We start from the raw sequence: 20,826 nt of genomic DNA, 5'->3' as shown, positions 1-20,826 counted from the left end.
AAGGGACAGACACAGGAACAAAGAAGGACATGTGCCGGCCAACCTAAGTGATCCGGAGCAGTAGCGAGCTACCATGGCTCAGTGGAAGCACTAGGAGACATTTCCCCATAAGAGAGGCTACCAAGAATAAACAACTAGGTTGCTGGATCCCACACATACCAAGCATTTCAATAACATACACGCAATATGCTCGATATGTGGAAATACAACATGGCATCACAACAAAACCCTATGACACAAACTATTTATTCATAAGGCTCCGAAGAGTCATACATAGTAAGAATTACAATCCTGGGTCACATGACCCAACATACAGAGCATACAGGCAACAGAAGCATAACATGGCTGAGTACAGACAACTACAAATGAAAAAGGCTGAGAAGCCTGACTATCTACAAGACCCTCCCAAGGGTACAAGATCGTAGCTGAGGTAACAAGCTAAACGCCAGAGTCCACGCGGAACTACTAGTGAGACTGAAGTCTCTCTGCAAAAACATAAATTAAGCAAATGTGAGTACAAATGTACCTAGCAAGACTTACATCAGAACTAGCTACATATGCATTAGTATCAACAAAGGGGTGGTGGATTTTAACTGCAACAAGCCAGCTTTGACTCGGTGGCTATCCTGTACTACGACTGCTGGTAACTCTTTTGAGGTGGCGCACACGAGTCCACATATTCACCATATCAATACACCACTATGGATCCGCTCTCGTCTCCCTACGAGAAGGCCATCCATAGCACTCACGCTGATCTTGCGCATTTTAGAGTATGCACTTTCACTTGTCTATGAACTATATAAGAAACCCAGTAGTCCTTTACTGCGGACGCGGCAATTCGAATAGATCATGTTAGTCCTGCAGGGGTGTACTTCTTCACACACGCTCTCGCCACTTACCGCCATGTACACGTCATGTATCCCGGCAACCTTCAAGCGGAAGCCTGGCAAGGGTGTCGGTCATGACCTGACTAACCACGCAAGACTCTAGTCCAGGTTTATCGCCTATTCGGGTTCCATCCGCAAGGGAGTCCAGCCGAGGTTTCCATCACGGCCCCAAACGATGTTAGTAGGGTTCCCAAGCCCACCAAATGGGTGACGCTTGGTACACCGTGCCACTGCACCTAGTCTGTGCCAAGCCCACCTATACCGGGTGCCACTTGGTAGACTACTAGCACACCTACAAACCCCGGAAACTAGTTGCAACTCCTGGACAAAGATCGAGGCGATTAATAAGCCGAGAGGGGTCGAGTTACCAGAACCCAATGTGTGGTAGTAACTTTCTTGGATGACAGACACAGAACTCAGTTCCTAAGGACGGTTTCAATGAGAAAACCCACCTTGTACTCCTACATGGCCTCTCACCGATACCTTTACCAAATCATGTTCACACACTTAGCTCTCAACAGTAGGACATGTTCACCACATTCCAATTCATCCCTGATGAATCAGAGCTGACTCAACTCTAAGCAGCAGCAGGCATGACAAGCAGCATGGATGAGTACGCACATCATGGCTCAAACAACTCCTACTCATACTAGTGGGTTTCAACTATTTACTGTGGCAAAGACAGGTCATGCAAAGGAATGGGGTTCAACTACCGCAACATGTAACAGTTGAATCATTGTTGTCCTAATGCAGTAAAAGAGAGCAGGAGCAAGAGAGTGGGATTGTATCGGAATGCTCGATGGGGGTTTGCTTGCCTGGCACTTCTGAAGATAGTATAGCTCTTCATCGGTGTCATTGATCACAACGCCGGAATAACATCCGCTGAGAGGGAACAACACCGGCAAACACAGAAGGAACACAGTCAATGCAATGCAACAATATGATGCATGACGACAAGGCAGCATGATGTGATTTGGGCTAATGCAGCTAGCAACAGTTTAAATGGAGTTGGTTTGAATACAAGATTCAAATTCAAACTTCATATGTGATTTTTCAAATGCCATTTAATTGGTTTGACCTGATTCATAAGATCTAAAACAGGCATAAGTCCCTCAAACATGCATGGAAATGCCAGAAACGGATTCTCTAGATTATTCTTATCATTTTTCATATATAAATTATTTCCATTGGGGTTATAGATTATTTTCTATGAATTTTTTGAAGTTTCAACTGTTTTCTGGAATTTCCAAAATTATTTTTAATTCAGAAAATCATTTACTAGGATCATTTACTAGGATTCTTTCTATTGTAGAAAGAAAGAAATAAGACCTAAAAGGACTAGGAGGAGAAAACATAGAAAAGGAAGAAGAAGAAAAAAGAAAACAGGAAAAGAAGAACTAAAGTCTACTGTCGATCCACTATTCATGTTAGTACTCCTACCACTATTAGTACATTGTTTGGTTTTGATGCCCACTTTCTTTGTCCCTAAAATGTTGAGCTTGTCTTGACTAAGCATATTTACCAACTTGACGCACTTTATGAGTAGATGGTGATGCTGGCATGCACATGGACGAGACATGTATTTGTTGTTAGTTGGGTCACTCTTCTTAAGTTTTCACTGGTCAGGCTATCAATTTTCCTATGGATTGTGGGTGTTCAGGCGGACTTGATGTTAGTTGGATCATGCTTCCTTTGGTTTAATTGGTAGCCTGTCAATTTGTTTTTTGCCATGCTGATTAGGTCTCTGTTTGGCCTCAATATGCTTTTAGCTCTGTTTCATCATGATGATATGGACAATGCCTTTTTTAGTCTATATAATGGTTACCCAGGAAGTTGGTCTCCTTCTTTACAAACTTTAGATGAATGGACAGTACTCTTTGATTTATTCAACCAAGAAGCAATTTTCCACAATGAAAACAACAAAGAGGCAAGTGAAAATTAAAGCAGTGGCAAAGAGAAAGCAGAGGAACACCAGCCAGCCTGCCAAGCAACGCAGCAAGCCATGGTTTCAGGTTAATAGATTTTGGCTCCCAAACCTCTTGCATATATTTTTTTGAACTGATGTTCTTTTTGTAATTGAACTGTTGTTGAATGAATGGTCGCTGATGCGCCGATGAGTCTATTGTGCTCCGGAAATTTGTCTGCATCCGTGAGTAAATAGATTTTCTTTTTTGCTTCCTGCAATTTATTTTTGCATGGGTCAGAGTAACTCTAATGCAGCAGCCACATATTTTTGAATCATTTTCTTGTTCTATATATTTTTATGTGGTTTCTTAGATGAACCTTTTGAATATTTGAATTCCTCATTACGATATCAGCGAACCTTTTTAGATGATGATGTTGAACTTGTGTTGAGTACATCAGGGATAACTTCCAGTCTTGAGAGAGACTAGTACACAAAGAGAGGGAGGTGCATTGGAGTGAGACGGCCAGCCACCACATGGCAGCATCCAGGGCGGAGCAATGGATGGCCTGCAGCCGAGGTGGACTGTTGAGCTGGGTGACGAACGGGAATAGGGTCGAGGAGCGGCGACCGTCGTTGACCCTGGAAGCAAGAAATGTGAATCAAGACGGTTAACTAGTTGAACTAAGATAGTCAACTAACTGATTGCAATAAAGAGTCTAAATCACTTTTCTTCTGGTGGAGGAATGATTCAAAAAATACATAAATTCATTTTTATTAACACAAAAAAATAACTACAACGACCAGGAATACAAAATGCACTGTACAGGCAGAGAGTAAACATACAACTCCCATTCTAAAAATATAAAACTTAATAGCTCTCAAAGTTTGAACTATTGTACACTTTTTTTTCGAACTGCAAAAATCCCCCATGTAGCAAATTGTCATACAATATAAAACCGATGAACCAAACTGATTCAATAACACAAATCGAACTTCTATATGTGCTTATTTATGAACTGATAATATAAATTCACAGTGAACTAGTAGACCTAGTGTGCTTTTCCTTTGTACAGAGTGTATGTTTTACGAGCTACAAAGGCAAGACATACATGATAACTTGTTCATAAAAGCATTTGAATCATGTTCAAGCACCCACATGAACACAATAAAAATCATCAGCAATTTGAACTTCAAAATGGACATTGTAAAAACAAATAGCAACATTTTTAAGCAACAAAAATTTGACAGCAATCAACTTTATAAAAACAACAAGCACAGTAGTGCAGCAACATACACATTCATCTCTTAAATCACTTCCTCTAATGCTTTCTACAGGTTAGTCGCATCCGTTTCAAGCGGCACCAGCCTGCATCCCATAGCCCAAGTTACACATACAGTCTGGTGTAGGGCCATCGTTTCAGCGTGCATGGTATCACTGACCTCACTGACCTCCTCAAGATGATGACCTTGTCCCACTACGACAGCTTACCGGTTATTAAAATATCAGCAGAATGTTACATTGCCGAGAGGTTTATGCTTCAAGGTCAATAAGCATTTTCTTAATTAACAGAATGAGAAAAGAAACTATAAATGAGCTTCATACTATGAACGAATGAGCATAAAAATATTCTCTATGCTACAAACTAAAAGAGATTCCAATACTAGAATGACTCAAGAAGAATTTTAGATTTGTAGCAGCACACGCACCAAACTTACTGATTTTTTCTTGAACTTATTTTAGGCGATTGCATCAGTACTAGAATGTCTAGACAAATAGTTCAGATTTGTAGCAGCACACATGAGAAACTTACAGAAATTTATAATATAAAAACAAACTTACGGAATTTTGAAAACTGAACTGACAAATTTTCTGCACATGCACCCAACAATTTTCACTTAAACAACAGTATGCATAAGTACCAAACAACAGTATGCTAATAAACCATTTTTTACGGCGGTGTCAGCTCACTCCATGCAACATCTCTGAACTTGGTGTATGCCAGCGGTAGAACTTCCTGGCCTTCCAAACTTGTACTGAAGATATGTACCAAACAACAGTATGCATAAGTATTCGAAGACATACAAGAGCTACACACAGCCGTGAGTTACCAAAAAACACAACAGTTTGTGCATTTTTATAAATCTTTTATATGCATAACACAATGACATTGTTTTTGGCACTACTTCTGCATTTTTAGACATGCTATGCTAGAAATAACATGGTAACGGAAGTGAGTGAAATCATATAATATTGGTGAACTATGAAATGCACACACACCTTCAAGGCACAAATGCCAGCCATCTACAGTAGCTCAATAAGCTAATTCTTCCTAAAACAGTTCGTTGAAATTCCTGAAACTTCAGAACAACAATAGCTATTTTTTCCTTATCGAGAAAACAAGCAACGACACTGGCAATTAGCAGCACTCTCGATTCAAAATGCAACCTATTAGCAAGATTCTTAGTTACAGTTGAAGTCAGAAGAGAGCATTCACCTAAATTTAGCCAACCCAAAGTGTTGTGTCATATAAAAAATGTGGAGTTGTTATATGTGTAAAATTTGTTGTCATTGGAAATAAGACGCAATGTAGTGAACATAATCTAAGTGGAACTAAATAACTTGTACTGATGAATAAACAAATGGGCTAACCTTAATGCAAACTAGTCTCAACTTTCTACAACCTTTTGTTGGACTGGCGAACTGGAGGTCCTCGACCCCGCGGCTCCTTCTGCAGGCTCCATTGTTTGCCGCTCAATCGCAATCCATGGTGTTAAAGCGGGGCACGTCCACGACGATGGCATTGAACGGCCTGGGGTGGAGGCGATGGACTTCCTGCATGCGGCGGCGGCGTAGCTCCATCGGGAAGGAGGCAGAGTGGTGGCGGGAGGAGCATCACCGGTTGCCTGAGGGCGGCGCCCGAGATATGACAGCGGGATGAACGAGTAAGTCGGGAGTGCACGATGGAGGTAGGTGGCGGGCGTTGGGGAAGGAGGAGTGCGGTGCGCGGGGGAGGGAAGTGGCTGGCGTGCGGTGCAGAGAGGCGGTCGGCGCGGGGAAGGAGGGTGGCGGTGCGCGGTGGAGGGAGGTGGACGGCGCGGGGGAAGGAGGAGGGTGACGCACAGTGCAGAGAGGCGCTCGACGCGGGGTAAGGGGGAGGGGCAGCGTGCGGGGCAGGGAGGTCGCCGACGCGGGGGAAGGAGGGGGGCGGCGCGTAGGGTAGGGATGCCGCCGGCGCGGGGGAAGGAGGGGGCGGCGCGCTGGGATGGGCGGCGCGCGGGGCATGGAGTGGGCGCCGCGCTGGGAGGGGCGGCGCGCGGGGCATGGAGGTCACCGGCGCGAGGGAAGGAGGGGGCGGCGCGCAGGGCAGGGATGCCGCCGGCGCGGTGGAAGGAGGCGGCGACGGTGGGGGGCGTGGGTGCGGGAGGTAAGGGAAGGGCTGGTGCTGGGTGTCCTTTTTTTCTCGAGTGGTACCGTTCAGGCTGTTGGGCTCAATTTGGGAATTTGCCGATCGCTCCCTATATACGGCCCAGGGTAACAGAATATATACGTGAGATTCTGTGAAATTGAATGAATTTAAGAAAAAACAGAAAAAATAGGGGCTATGCACGCTCTTTGCTGCTTGCTGGCAGATGGCAAAGAGCTTTGCCATCAGCCAGCAGACCGCAAAGCTGCCACATGGCAGCTACCTGTGCAACCTGGGGCACTGGCTGGCCGATTTGGTTACTTTGCCGTCTGCTGGCGGACGGCAACGACCGCTGCACCTTTGTCGTCCGCCAGCGGACGGCATAGCATGCCACGTGGCACCACCAGGGGGCGGGCCTATTTGTTTACTTTGTCGTCCGCTGGTAGACGACAAAGGTGCAATGGTCTTTGCCATCGGCCAGCGTATGGCAAAGCATGCCGTTGACCCCCTAATGGACCTGACCTGCCACGTGTGCCGTCCAGGCTCTGTGTCGTCTGCTGGCAGACGACAAAGGATGTTTCATCTTTGCTGTCTGCCAGCAGACGGCAAAGAGCCCTTCGCCGTAGCCTATTCAGTCGGACCTGTTGCCGTCTGCTGGCTGACAACAAAGGCCTTTCCCGTCCGCCAGGCATGCCTTTGCCGTCAGCCATGGCAGACGGCAAAGTGCCTGATTCCTGTAGTGAATGGAGATTTTTTTCTGGAGGTAAGTGATGATGTGGGATGAAGAGACAAGTCAGGGGGCACACGTGGGGACCCCAACCCACCAGGGCGCGCCTGGGGGTCCTGGCGCGCCCAGGTGGGTTGTGCCCACCTGGTGCACCTCCCTCTGATATTATTTTCACCAGAAATTCAGAAATATTCAGAAAAAATCATGTTAAATTTTCAGGGCATTCTGAGAACTTTTATTTTTGGGTCATTTTTTATTGCACGGGAAATTCAGAAAACAGACAAAGTATAGCATTTTATTTATTTTAACTAGTAAAAATAGAAAACAAAAAGTAGGGACAGAAGGTAGTGCTTACTAAATTCATCAACTTCATACCTCTCAAAAATGATCCGTTAATAAGGTTGATCAAGTCTTATTAACACCACTTTCGATTAGCGTGAAACCGAAGAACTTTCGTAAATCACTAAGTTACCTCAAGGGGGATATGAATGTCCCCAACAATAAGCATTTCATATTTCTTTTTGACATTAGGTAGAGGTATTTGAAAACTTCCAATAGTGTTTGTCGGAGATTTTTCAATAACATTAATACCATTCACTTGGAATTGTTTCTTCAGAAAGTGCACCGTATGCTCATTACCATTGATATGAAAAGTGACCTTGCTTTTATTGCAATCAATAACAGCCCCTGTAGTATTCAAGAAGGGCGTACCAAGGATAATCGACATATTGTCGTCCTCAGGCATCTCAAGTATAACAAAGTTAGTCAAAACAGTAAGATTAGCAACAACAACGGGCACATCCTCACAAATACCGATAGGTATGGCAGTTGATTTGTCAGCCATTTGCAAAGATATTTCAGTAGGTGTGAGTTTATTCAAATCAAGTCTTTTATATAAAGAGAAATGCATAACACTAACACCAACTCCTAAATCACACAAAGTAGTTTTCACATAATTCTTTTTAACGGAGCAAGATATAGTTGGTATTGCCGGATCTCCAAGTTTTTTAGGTACTCCATCTTTAAAAGTATAATTAGCAAGCATAGTGGAGATTTCATCTTCCGGTATTTTTCTCTTATTAGTGATGATGTCTTTCATATACTTTGCATAAGGAGGCATTTTCAAGATATCAGTCAAGCGAGTACGCAAAAAGACTGGCCTCGGCATTTCAGCAAAGCTTTCAAATTCTTCATCATCTTTCTTTTTAGTTGACTTGGGTGGAAAAGGCACAGGTTTTTGAACCCACGGTTCTCTTTCTTTACTATGTTTTCTAGGAATGAAGTCTCTTTTGTCATATCTTTTATTCTTAGGTTGTGGGTTAGCAAGATCAACAGGTGGTTCTATCTCAACATCATTGTCTGGTTCATTATTATTTGGTTAAGTGTCTTCATGAACCTCATCATTATCTTTTTCATTATCACTAGGTGAGTTTTCATTAACAGACTGAGTTTCAGGATCAGAGATAGAAGTTTCATTCTCATTAACAGGAGGTTTTTCTGTTTCAGGTTCACTAGAAGTATGCAAAGTCGTATCATTTTTCTTTTTCTTTTTCTTTCTAGATGGACTAGGTGCATCTGTGTTAACTCTTTGTGAATCTTGTTCAATTCTTTTTGGGTGTCCCTCAGGATAAAGTGGTTCTTGAGTCATTTTACCTCCTCTAGTTGCAACTCTAACAGCAAAGTCATGTATATTATGATTCATTTCATCAAGCAACTCTCTTTGTGATTTAGCAACTTGTTCTAACTGGGTTTGAACCATAGAAGCATGTTTTCCAATACCTCTAACATCATTTGAGATTCTAAATAACAAGTCACTCAAGCGAGCAATCATATCAGAATTGCATTTCAATTGTTTCATAACATTTGCATTGAAGTGATCTTGCTTTCTTATATAGTTTTCGAACTCATAAAGGCATTGGCTAGGATGCATATTGTGAGGATTGTCATTATCATTGAACTTCATTAAAGAATTTACCTCTACCACCTTAGTGGTGGTGTATTAAGCCCATGTATTTCTTCAATAGGAGGTAAATTTTTAACATCCTCAGCTTTAATACCTTTTTCCTTCATAGATTTCTTTGCCTCTTGCATTTCTTCAGGACTGAGATATAATATACCCCTCTTCTTCGGAGTGGGTTTAGGTGGTGCTTCAGGAAGAGTCCAACCATCATAATTTTTCAATATGTTATTCAATAATTTTCCACCTTGCCCAACAGTTCTTTCCCTGAAAACACAACCAGCACAACTATCTAGGAAGTCCCTAGAAGCATCGGTTAGTCCATTATAGAAGATATCAAGTATTTCATTTTTCTTAAGAGCATGATCAGGCAGAACATTAAGTAACAGGCAAAGCCTACCCCAAGCTTGTGGTATACTCGCTTCTTTAATTTGCACAAAGTTAAATATTTCCTGTAAAGCAGCTTGTTTCTTATGAGCAGGAAAATATTTTTCAGAGAAGTAATAAATCATATCCTGGGGACTACGCACACAACCAGGAGCAAGAGTATGGTACCAAGCTTTAGCATCACTCTTTAATGATAAAGGAAATAATTTGAGAATAAAGTAATAACGAGTTTTCTCATCATGAGTAAAAAGGGTGGCTAATCATTCAACTTAGTAAGATGTGCCACAACAGTTTCAGTTTCATAACCATGGAAAGGATCAGATTCAACCAAAGTAACTAACTCTGGGTCGACAGAGAATTCATAATCCTTATCGTCGATAAAGATAGGTGAAGTTGCAAACTTAGGATCACATTTCATTCTAGCATTCGGAGATTTTTCTTTATACTTGCATAATAATTTCTCTAGATCATCTCTATCTCTGCAAGCAAGAATATCTCTAGTTGTCTCCTCATTCATAACATAACCTTCTGGTACCTTAGGCAATTCATATCTAGGAGGGCTAGTTCTAGCAGGTGTTTCAGGAGATTCCGTTTCAAGTTCATCATCAGATTCAACAACATCATGTTGTATTACTCTAGCAATTTGTTTATCAGGAAATTCACCAAGTGGCACATCATCATTATCAAGCAAGGTACTAGCATCATCATAAGCATTATCCATAGCAGAAGTAGCATCATCAATAACTTGCAACATATCAGAATTAATAGCATGTGGTGGTGTTGCAAGTTTACTCATAACAGATGGTGAATCTAAAGCAGAACTGGATGGAAATTCCTTACCTCCCCTCGTATTTGAGGGATAAATCTTAGTCTTAGGATCCTTCAGATTCTTCATAGTCATAATATGATAATAATCCCAATTGAGTCAACAAATATAGCTATGCTCCCTGGCAACAGCGCCAGAAAAAGGTCTTGATAACCCACAAGTATAGGGGATCACAACAGTTTTCGAGGGTAGAGTATTCAACCCAAATTTATAGATTCGACACAACGGGATCCAAAGAATATTTGAAGGTATTAGAAGCTGAGTTTTCAATTCAACCACACCTGGAGATTAATTATCTGCAGCAAGTAACCAGTAGCAAAGGTTTTGATAATAGTAGCAGCAGTAATGGTAACAGTGATAGCAGTAATTTTGTAGCAAGTGTAACAGTGATGATAGAAGTAGTAACTTAGCAGGAACAATATAAGATAAATTCGTAGGCATTGGATCAGTGACTTGTTGGATGATATTCATCATGAGACAATTATAACCTAGGGCGATACGGCACTAACTCCAGTTCGTCAATATAATGTAGGCATGTATTCCGTGAATAGTCATACGTGCTTATGGAAAGAACTTGCATGATATCTTTTGTCCTAGCCTCCCGTGGCAGCGGGGTCCATATTGGAAACTAAGGGATATTAAGGCCTCCTTTTAATAGAGAACCGGAACAAAGCATTAACACATAGTGAATACATGAACTCCGCAAACTACGGTCATCACCGGGAGTGGTCCCGGTTATTTTCACTCCAGGGTCCCGGCTGTAGAACATGGATATAATTTTGATAACATAAACGGTTCAGATCTGAGTTCATGGCACTCGGGCCCAAAGTGACAAGCATTAAGGATGGCAAAGTCATAGCAACATCAATCTTAGAACATAGTGGATACTAGGGCTCAAGCCCTAACAAAACTAACTCGATTACATGATGAATCTCATACAACTCCTCACTGACCAGCGAGCCTACGAAGGAATTACTCACTCACGGTGGGGAGCATCATGGAATTGGAAATGGAGAAGGGTTGGTGATGACAAAGAACAAAGATGCCCCTCTCCGGAGCCTCGAACAGACTCCAGATCTGGCCTCCCGATGAAGAACAGGAGGTGACGGCGGCTCCGTCTCCTGGATCGTGATAATTCATTCTCCCTGATTTTTTTCTGGAAAAAAAGGATTTTATAGCATCGGTTTCAGGGTATGCGGGGCCACCAGGTGGGGACAACCCACCTGGGCGCGCCAGGAGAGGGGGGCACGCCCTGGTGGGTTGTGCCCACCCAGGTGCCCCTCTCGGGCAGGTCTTGGCTCCAGAAATTCTTATTAATTATATCAAAATTCCTCGCAAAGTTTTGTTCCATTCCGAGAACTTTTATTTCTGCACAAAAACAACACCATGGTAGTTCTGCTGAAAACAACGTCAGTCTGGGGTTAGTTTTATTAAAATTAGAGTCCAAAACAAGAGGAAAAGTGTTAGGAAAAGTAGATACGTTGGAGACGTATCAGTACGGCTGGTGCTATGGCAAATGAAATCGGCATACCTTTTGCTGGAGTGCAGGTCCTGTGTGGTGGGCTAGTGGTGTGGCCAGTGAAGTATGGGTACAGTCTGCTGGAGTCAGTCCTACATTTTGTGTCATTGGTTGTAGAGCCAATATAAGTGGGGTACTGTCTCATTTCTCCGGCACCACCATGTTTTTCAAGGACTTTGCTGGTGCTCCTTCAGGTTAGGCAATCACCCTCTTCCTTTTTGATGTCTGATGCACAAGAACATCATTTGAGTGGAAAAATATGGTGTGATGACAGATGGAATGTGTATTGATAATGGATGGGCATGGCATCTTGACATATATGATGAGTAAACAAAGCAGATGGCAGTGCAACAAAGTAGAAGAAATGCAAGACAACTTATGCAAGATACGCGGAATCAATAAAACCTTGCCAAAATAGAATAGGCACCTTGATGGGTGAACCTGACAGGCCATCTGCCTTTGACTCCTCGAGGTCAGAATAGTCATTAGGATCATATTGTGAACAACAATCTATAGGTGGGGAGCGTATGAGTTTCATCGCATCCAGAATGGCACTCAATGCCTTGGCGCCAATTTTGTAAGTCGTTGCAGTGTTCCACAATATTCTTCTGATGCGCAGATTCTGATATTCACTGTGATTACGTATAATATCTGAGAAGCATGAAAACATAAATAGTAGTGAGATTATCTTTGTAATGCATAGGATATTCTAATATAGGGGCGCCTTTGTAAACCCTTTTGTGCTATCACTGGATTCTGATGAGAGAGATCATGTGTGCTGTATTATGGTGTGCACATTAATATAATCTGGCACAAGTACACAAAAAAATAGGCTCCAGAAGTATGGATAGTTGGCAGATGATAGGTTCATAATATACTGTATAGAGAGTTTATTGCCAAACCATGATAACAAGAGCACACAACAACTATGCAGATCGTAGTGTACATAAAAGGGGTACACAAAAACCCCGATATATAAATCGGGAAAGTGGAATTGGCTGGAAAATATGGTGTTGTATTGCCGCTACTAATTGAAAGCCTATCGATCACGTACAGGCCAGCTCTATCAGCTTTTGACTGCAGATGTCCCTGCTCCCCTTCCTGACAAGGAACATACTGTACTTACTAAATATAGAATAACAAAAGTGGAACATGTTAACAAACAGAAGAGGAAGCATATTCTTGAGGTTATGCTTCATTGCATACAATGTTGCTTGCCCACTCATGATGAATCACAACACCCAAAGAAATGCAATTCCATGTCGTCTCTCTATATGTGGCCACATGCATTTGGAAAATCAAGTGGGAGCATTACCTGGCCAATTAAATGTGTGTCGGTTAACTAATATCGGTATCATATCACAATTCGTATTTAAAGAAGTAAGCTTTGGACTTATGATTGGTGTGTTGTTTAGCTTCAAGAGATGGATTGCTGCTAGTGCGGCACAAAGCAGCTATACATATCATAGTGTAGATATAACAGGAAAACCGTAAGCATCACAAGTAAAATCAGCAAAGTGGAACTTGCTGGAATATATGTGCTAGTATTGCCGGTACGGCTAGAAAAGCTTCGGATACCAGCTCTCTTCAACTGAAGGTGCGGTACTGTTAATATCACTGTAACTCTCAAAGGCGACACAGCTCCCCGATTACCTTGCTAATCTTATAGGATTCAAGTGGGCAGGCCACTACAATTCCTATTCCTATGTTTACAAAATCCTACGAATCAAAGAGGCCCGAAGAGTTCAAAGTGTCCATCACAACCGAACGTATAGACCTCTACACTACAAATGTCACCGCTCATCTTCACTACAAGGAACATACTGTACTACTATCACACTCCCTTCGTTCCAAAATATAAGTCTTTGTAGATATTTCCACTATGGATCACATACATATGTATACAGATACATTTTAGAGTGTAGATTCACTCATTTTTGCTCCATAGGTAGTCCATGGTCCAATCTATACAAAGACTTGTATTTAGGAATGGAGTGAGTACTTATTAAAAAGAATGGAAGAGGAACATGCTAAATAAGAGCAAGAAGATTTTGGATAATAAAATGTTCGTTGTGCAGTGCCCATACATGATGAACCAGAGCGCATTAAGAATGCAACTCCCTGATGTCTCTCTATATGTGGTGCACGTGCTTTTTCAAAAGTAAAGTAGGAACATTAGCTGACCAATTAAACGTTATCTATTTTAGTAATATCAGCATCATATCAGATTCGTATTTGAGCAACAAGTTTGGAATTATGAGTGGCACATTGTTTAGCTTGATGGATTCAGGAGCAGTGCTAAGCAGGTACGCTGATGGTACTGAATATAAAGGCATGTCTGCATGCAAGTCGCGTGACTTTTGTCATTTGGGTCAGTCGACCATTTTAGGCGGTTGGATGAAGATCATATGTCTCCTAACCCTTCTTCTTCCTCGTCTCCGATTCTTCCCATACAAAACACCGCACGGGCCGCCGGCCGAACCACCAGCCCCGAACCCCCCCCCCCCCCCGCGCTCCCATGAACCGCCCCCACCGCCTGTGTTCCTCTGCAACCCCAACCCCCAACCCCTCTCCCACCCGCGTCGAGTTTTCTTTGATCGGTGAGGCCCCACCACCGCCCCCACAACCACTGTCCCCATCCGAGCCCCTTCCTTCGCACCGGCGAACTCCGGCGAGCTCTCACAAATCGACTGACCCAATTTTCAAATTTAGTCTATTGTCATTTAACTAGTGTGGAATATAAAAGGGGAATAGCATAAGCATTGCGAGTATAGTGTTGAGCGTGCCATGGTGGATCTGAAGGTGCAAACCAGACAAAGGCAACTTCGCAACCAATGTTTTCTTTCAATTAACAAGTAAGTGATGGACAAGAAATCAAAGTAAAACAGTGGCGATCTATTTTCTTCCTGTGATAAATAAGTTGAGCAGATACGAAAGAGTACAGCCTCTGGTGCGGCGCCATGTATGCATCTGGTGAGAATTTGACGGTGGTGCGGTAGCGATGGCTATCGGCGGCGGGGCGCAGTGGACGAGACAGTCGTAGGAGCAGCACCGGGAAGGTGGATGATGGAGGGGATGAAGCGAGAGGACGGGACGCAAGGATCCCGGTCCGAAGCCGTGGATGAGAGAGGTCGATCTCTTGTAATGGACGACGGCGTCGGGGTATCAGCACCGCCATGGTGGAGGAGGACAGCGGTGGATGGGGTGGCGGACGGAGGAGGCTGGGGTGGAGAGGGTCTTTTGGCGCCCACAGAGTACGAATGGGGAAATGGAGGGAGAGAGGAAGGGGGGAACCATGTCTTCAGGGCGCGCTTGTCTCAAATGCGAGGAAATTTACAAACTTAGCCCCCGTTTAAAATTTCCTACATCACAACAATATTAGTCGGTTGGAGATAGGACGGTAATCTCGCATACACCGAATATTTGCCGACGAGAGTTTGTTTTGGTGCCCACCGTGTATGAATCGGGGAGGGAGTCGATTTCGGCCGAGGAGACACTGTGTTTTGGTGCCCACCGTGTATGAATCCGGGTGAGAGGCGGTTATGTCACGTTTGAGTGAAATTACAAACCTACCCCTATCGAAACCTATAGAAATCAAGCCGATAGGCTTTGCGTGTCAGGGATAGGCAGTAATTTCCATCACGCAGATTTTGGTTTCGGGCGGTTACTGCGACTTTCCCTGCTTCATTCCGATTTTTGGTAGAGCATGTTTACCATGCCAACTCAATTCGAATCCAGCTTGTATTCTATTTTTGTTCGGGCAGGATCCATTTTCGATTGGAATAAAATTCTATATACATCATTTATATATATATATATATATATATATAATTCCAAAAGCACAACAAAGAATTCTGCTCCTTTATATGTATAATATGATTTACAAATACAATGATCTCAAAATCATAAGGTTGAATTCAAAAAATTTAAACCAAACTATGTTCTACTAAAATGTATGGATCAGTAATATCTACATATTAAATAATATAGATGCGCGTGAATTCATATGAGTATGCATGTTTGATAGATCAATTTTGGTTCGAGTATGAATTACATGTATCGTCATCTCGAATTCAAATATTTGAATCCCTTTTATGTTGACTCCTTTCACGTCCATCTCTCTCGCATGCTCCTAAATGTAGCTATCACTCTCTTTTCTCCAGCTCACCCGCACGCTCACTTCATGTTTCTCCTATTTTCGCAAACAGGGTCTCTCGACGTCTCCCTTGAGAAGTGTCACACTCTCCCTATCATTATACATTACACGGTTTTCACTATCTCTCACGTCTCTACCATTCTCTAGTATCACTAGGTACCTACGCTTTCTTTTTCACCGCCACACACACAGTCTCACTCGTCTTTCACTTTGTGTTTCTCTCTATGGGGTTCTCTCACACACCTTATATGTCTCTAGATATGACTCATACCACTAAAATTACTCTCTCCCGCAGACAAAACATTTGTTGCGGTCTCCTTTCCTTCCCCATCCCAGTTATAAGACTGACATTATTCATTTGTTTACCAATCAGACAAACTCCCCCTCTCTCTCACACACAGACAACTCCTGCTTCCACTCCCCTTCCCGACTACCGTCTCTCTCACACACACACAAAACTCTCGCTTTCGCACCCCTGACTCATATTTCACTCACAAACATTGATCGACTAGCCTCCAGATAGGTTTATACTCTCGCACACTCGCGCTTCCACTATCGCGTACATGTCTCTCTCGCGCTCCTTGTATCCGTGTAGATTTTTCGTCCCTTCTTGAGACACGCCCTTTCGATCGTGCACACACACACTATCGCCTCATTTTAAGTTGACACCTCTCGCACACACACTCTTTGTGTCTTGTCACACATGCACTCTGTCCTCCTCCTGTCTCTCTCACACACACACAACACACACACATGGGCTTTTTGCAACAACTAGCAAGATACCCATGTGTTGCATGGAACATCAAGATGCATTTGTATGAGTAGTTTATCTTGTGGGAGAAAAGGATGATCGAGGGAAGGCTTTATTTGGAAATGTGGTGAGGGGTGTGGGTATCTTTTTGCAAAATTGCCATAGTTTCCTTCCTATCCGTCAGATATAAATTGGACGGCCTATATTGCAGGATGGCAGTCACACCGTCATCACCAACTCTGTTTTTTATCTCTACTCTTATAAAAAGCATAGCCGGTGATGATGGTGTGTCTGCCATAGTGCAATATAGGCCGTCCGATCTATATCTAACGGATAGGAAGAAAACTATGACAATTTACCCGCACTCCTCTCCCCATTTGCAGATAAGGCCTTCCCTCGTTCATCCTTTTCTCCCACAAGATCTTGATGTTCCGTGCAACGCACGGGCATCTTGCTAGTAAGAGTAGAAATTAGAGATATACCACTTCTTGAATCTTGAAACCAACCACATTCCTCCCTTATCTCATCAAAACCGCCAAAGGAATATATTTTGAGTGAAACATAACATATTTTTAGTGATATATGTACTTCAAAACTAGACTCTTTTTTCTATCAAATCGGTGAATATGTATTAATCTACTTTGATCGTGTGGCAATGCATTGGCACATTGCTAGTAGTTATTACTACTGTATAATTTTTTGGACACCAGACAAATGGTGGAGTACATATACGAAGAGAAGAGGCGCACGCACGCAGTCGGTCTCTCGCTATCTTGCACACATGAGAGTTACGTAAAGGCACCATTAACAAATTAACCCTAAAACCATAGGTGCACGATTGCTGCATGCGTGGGTTCCGGGTACGTGGTGGAGCGCACCTTTGTAGGAATTGTCAGCTCGCGTGATAATTTGATCCGTAGGAATGGATGGTCGGGACGACAGGTGAACGACCTGGAGGCGGTGGCTTGCCAGTTGCCATAGATCGAGTAGCCACGTTTAAAATATCATTTTTTTAGCGGGGTAAGAGTTCCGATTTTCAATGGCGCGTTATAAGTACTAAGTAGTTTTTAGAACGATTGGTATGGAGCAAAAATGGAATTTATAACTACTACCTCCTTCGCGTATGGTTGTATGGGTTTATGTTGCGAGATGTTGAGCCTGGTAGTTCTAGGGCAAATACTATGATTTCAATGTTTGTTTTCAGTAATGAAAACGGGAAGGGGGAAGCCCTTCTTTGATAAAAAACTACTACTTCCGTCCTGGTATACTAGTCCCCATCGTATTTTGCGTCAAAGTTTGTCCTCGAATTTTACTTGTAAAATGTGAATGGAAAACGAGATTTTGTTATACCCAAACAAAAAAGGACTGGAGGGAGTGATTGCTCTGACATGGACGCGACCTCTCATAGCGCAGGCATTGAACCGGCGCGCCGGCCAAGAGGGCCCCACTCGCTGCAGGCCCGGCTAAACACGCCTCCTCGCCGCATGCAACCGGCTTCAGACTGCCCCGCCTGCCTCCATTGAATCCGCACGTGTGGTGCCAACACGTCCTTCCACGAGCCGTCTGGCTTTTTCGAACACAAAAAATGACCAAAATATAATTAATTACGCATGGTCTTGACTTGTTGTGCTCGCACTGGTAGCAGGAACTAGAGGTTTTTCTTTATTTATAACTCTCCTCACATTTTTATGGCTTTGAAGTGAATCATGGTTGTGGACATTATCTATGAATGTGCAGATATCTGTGAACATGAGTTTGATGTGGAAGTTGAACTTGGAATGTTGGGCTAGCGCGTGAACTATACCATGTCCAATGCTTCGTCTGTTATTGTTTGGAAAGTAATTGCTGTTATTACATGACCCAAAAAAGTATTATTTTGTGCCACATCAGTAGATGCACGGACATCACAACAGGCATGCTGACTGGATAAACATTTGAACCTAGTTATTACGAAGGAAAATTTGTATTGACAACAGTTTTAGATAGCAGGATATGCCTAGCCTGCTCTGCCTCTGCAAGCTTCTTTCTGGCTTCTTCCATCTCTTCGTTGGCTTGGGTGAAGAGAGCATCTGATTGCTCTTTTGGCTTCTTCAGGAACTCAACTACATTCTCAAGGGCTGCTGCACGCTTTCTATCAGCCTTTACTAGAGCCATGAGGACACGAACATTTGATGACTCCACCTAGCTTGTGTGTAATCTAGCATCATCTGGGAATTTGCACTTCTGTCTAATCCAGCATCATTAGGGAACGGGCACCTTGTGTGTAATCCAGCCTCATTTTGGAAACATGATCTTGAGGTTGACCATACTTCCCTCCTCGCAGGAACTGCATCCTGACATGAAGCTACTTCTTTTTTTAGATCAATACTCAGAGCAACCCAGATCCATTTGGTAGAAGCCAAATAAACAGGACTCAGAGAAGTGAATTCAAAAGGAAAAATATAAAAACAGACTACAAGGTGAGAACACCCACTTCCTACATCAAGCTAAAAACGAAAGCATTAGGACGATTAAGAGTATCCTGATTACACATCAAAGAACACGAGGCTAAGAGAAACAGAAACTACAACATATACACATCGAAGAAACGAGGCTAAACGAAAGTAATTGAAAGGGTGTTACTTACCAAAGCTCGTTTTACAGGTTCGGTGCAGCTCGTCTTTAATTTGCCACGCTCCTTGAAGATGTCCCCAATATCCCATGTTTGGTCTTCATTGCTCCTCTGCATGTTCGCACTCGTGGTTTTAAAATCTCAACATGGCAAGAAAAATATACTAGTAATACTCACGCATCTTGTGGGCAACATTAAAGCACTCGCCTACCATGTTAGATCATCCCCAACAGAAGTGCAACGCGCGGCGCTTTAAAAAAGTGTTCACAACACCGGAATAGCCAGTTTTTGCGGGCCCGGAGTGCTGATTTCGAGAAGTAGAGATAGAGAGTGGAGACTAGAGAGTAGAGACATAGATAGTTCTCAGCATAGATATAGCATAGATAGATAAAAAATAGATAGTTCAACTACTCCTCGTCGTCCGACTCCTCCTCGGTGATGTCCTCCTCCCACGTCTCAACGTAGGCGTGAAGATACCGATCATCGTCGGATTCCCAGGGCGATGCTGCTCCTAGCCTCATGTTGAATTGAGCGTCCGCTTTTCGCGTACGCTTGTCCTCGCGATAGGTGGCTCGCTCCGCCCTCCTTTGCGCGTAGAACTTGCGCTTGTTGATGATGTCCTGTGGGAAGCATTAGCGCCACAGCGCCATGGATTCCTCATCCATCTCGGCGATGCCGAGACGGTGCTCCCGCCTCCGGTTGTCTCAACGATCATCGTCGGTGATAAGTCGTGGCAGAGGCGCGAGCTCCTGCGCCCGCTCCCGCATCGGCACGTTCAGGAAGTTCAATGTTCTATGAGGCCACCGGAGGCGCCACGCCGACGCGTTGTACGCGCAGGCGGCCTCATGGGCAGTGTCGAAATTGCCGAGGCTGAGGCGCATCCCGCGGAACCGTATCTCGGCGGAGAAGCCTCCAGAGGGGCGCGCGCGAACGCCGCGGAACCCCCAAGTTTCCCGGTGACGCGACGGCATGGTGGCGCGGTGGCGGCAAGGTGAGAAAGAGCGAGGAGAGAGCGGTGGCGAGGCGCAGAGCGGGGAGAGAGTGGTGGTGAGGCACAGAGCGGGGAGAGAGCGGTGGCGAGGCACAGAGCAGGGAGAGAGCACTGGCAAGGCACAGAGCGGTGGTAGGGCATTGGATTTTATAAAGCGCGCCGGATGCCACGCGCCAGAACTAGCGTGCGCCCGACCGCTTTTTCCCGCGCGCGCGATCCTTTCCCAACGTCCCTGCTATCTATACTTTCTTCTCTAATGTTATATTTATTTTATATTTAATATTTATCTCTACTTCTCTACTCTTTTAAAAAACAGAGTTGGTGATAATGGTGTGCCTGCCATCCTGCAATATAGGCCGTCCGATTTATATCCGACGGATAGGAAGGAAACTATGGCAATTTTGCAGAAAGATACCCACACCCTCTCCGGATTTGCAAATAAGGCCTTCCCTCATTGATCCTTTTCTCCCACAAGATAAACTACTCATACAAATGCATCTTGATGTTCCATGCAACGCATGGGCATCTTGCTAGTTCTAAAGAACTTTCCATCATTTGCCGCACTACTGGTTGCAAATGAAGAACCTACCCAAGCACAGCGCGATACAGGAGCGACGCACAATTACAAGCTGATATTCTGTTGGACAATGGAGGCTATAACAAATTACTTTTATATGAACAATAGCAACGAGGAAATTAGAAGG

General features: G+C 43.6%; 1 pseudogene; it reads right to left on the bottom strand.

Moving 5' to 3' along the window:
- Positions 1-1,702: 1,702 nt before the first annotated feature.
- LOC123096894 (uncharacterized) lies at positions 1,703-20,102 on the bottom strand (annotated as a pseudogene).
- Between the last annotated feature and the right edge of the window lie 724 nt (positions 20,103-20,826).

Source organism: Triticum aestivum, chromosome 4D, assembly GCF_018294505.1.
Source record: "Triticum aestivum cultivar Chinese Spring chromosome 4D, IWGSC CS RefSeq v2.1, whole genome shotgun sequence".
NCBI classification, from domain to species: Eukaryota; Viridiplantae; Streptophyta; class Magnoliopsida; order Poales; family Poaceae; genus Triticum; species Triticum aestivum.
The sequence above is the reverse complement of the archived record's forward strand: the minus strand, read 5'-3'. Positions and strand labels throughout refer to the sequence as shown.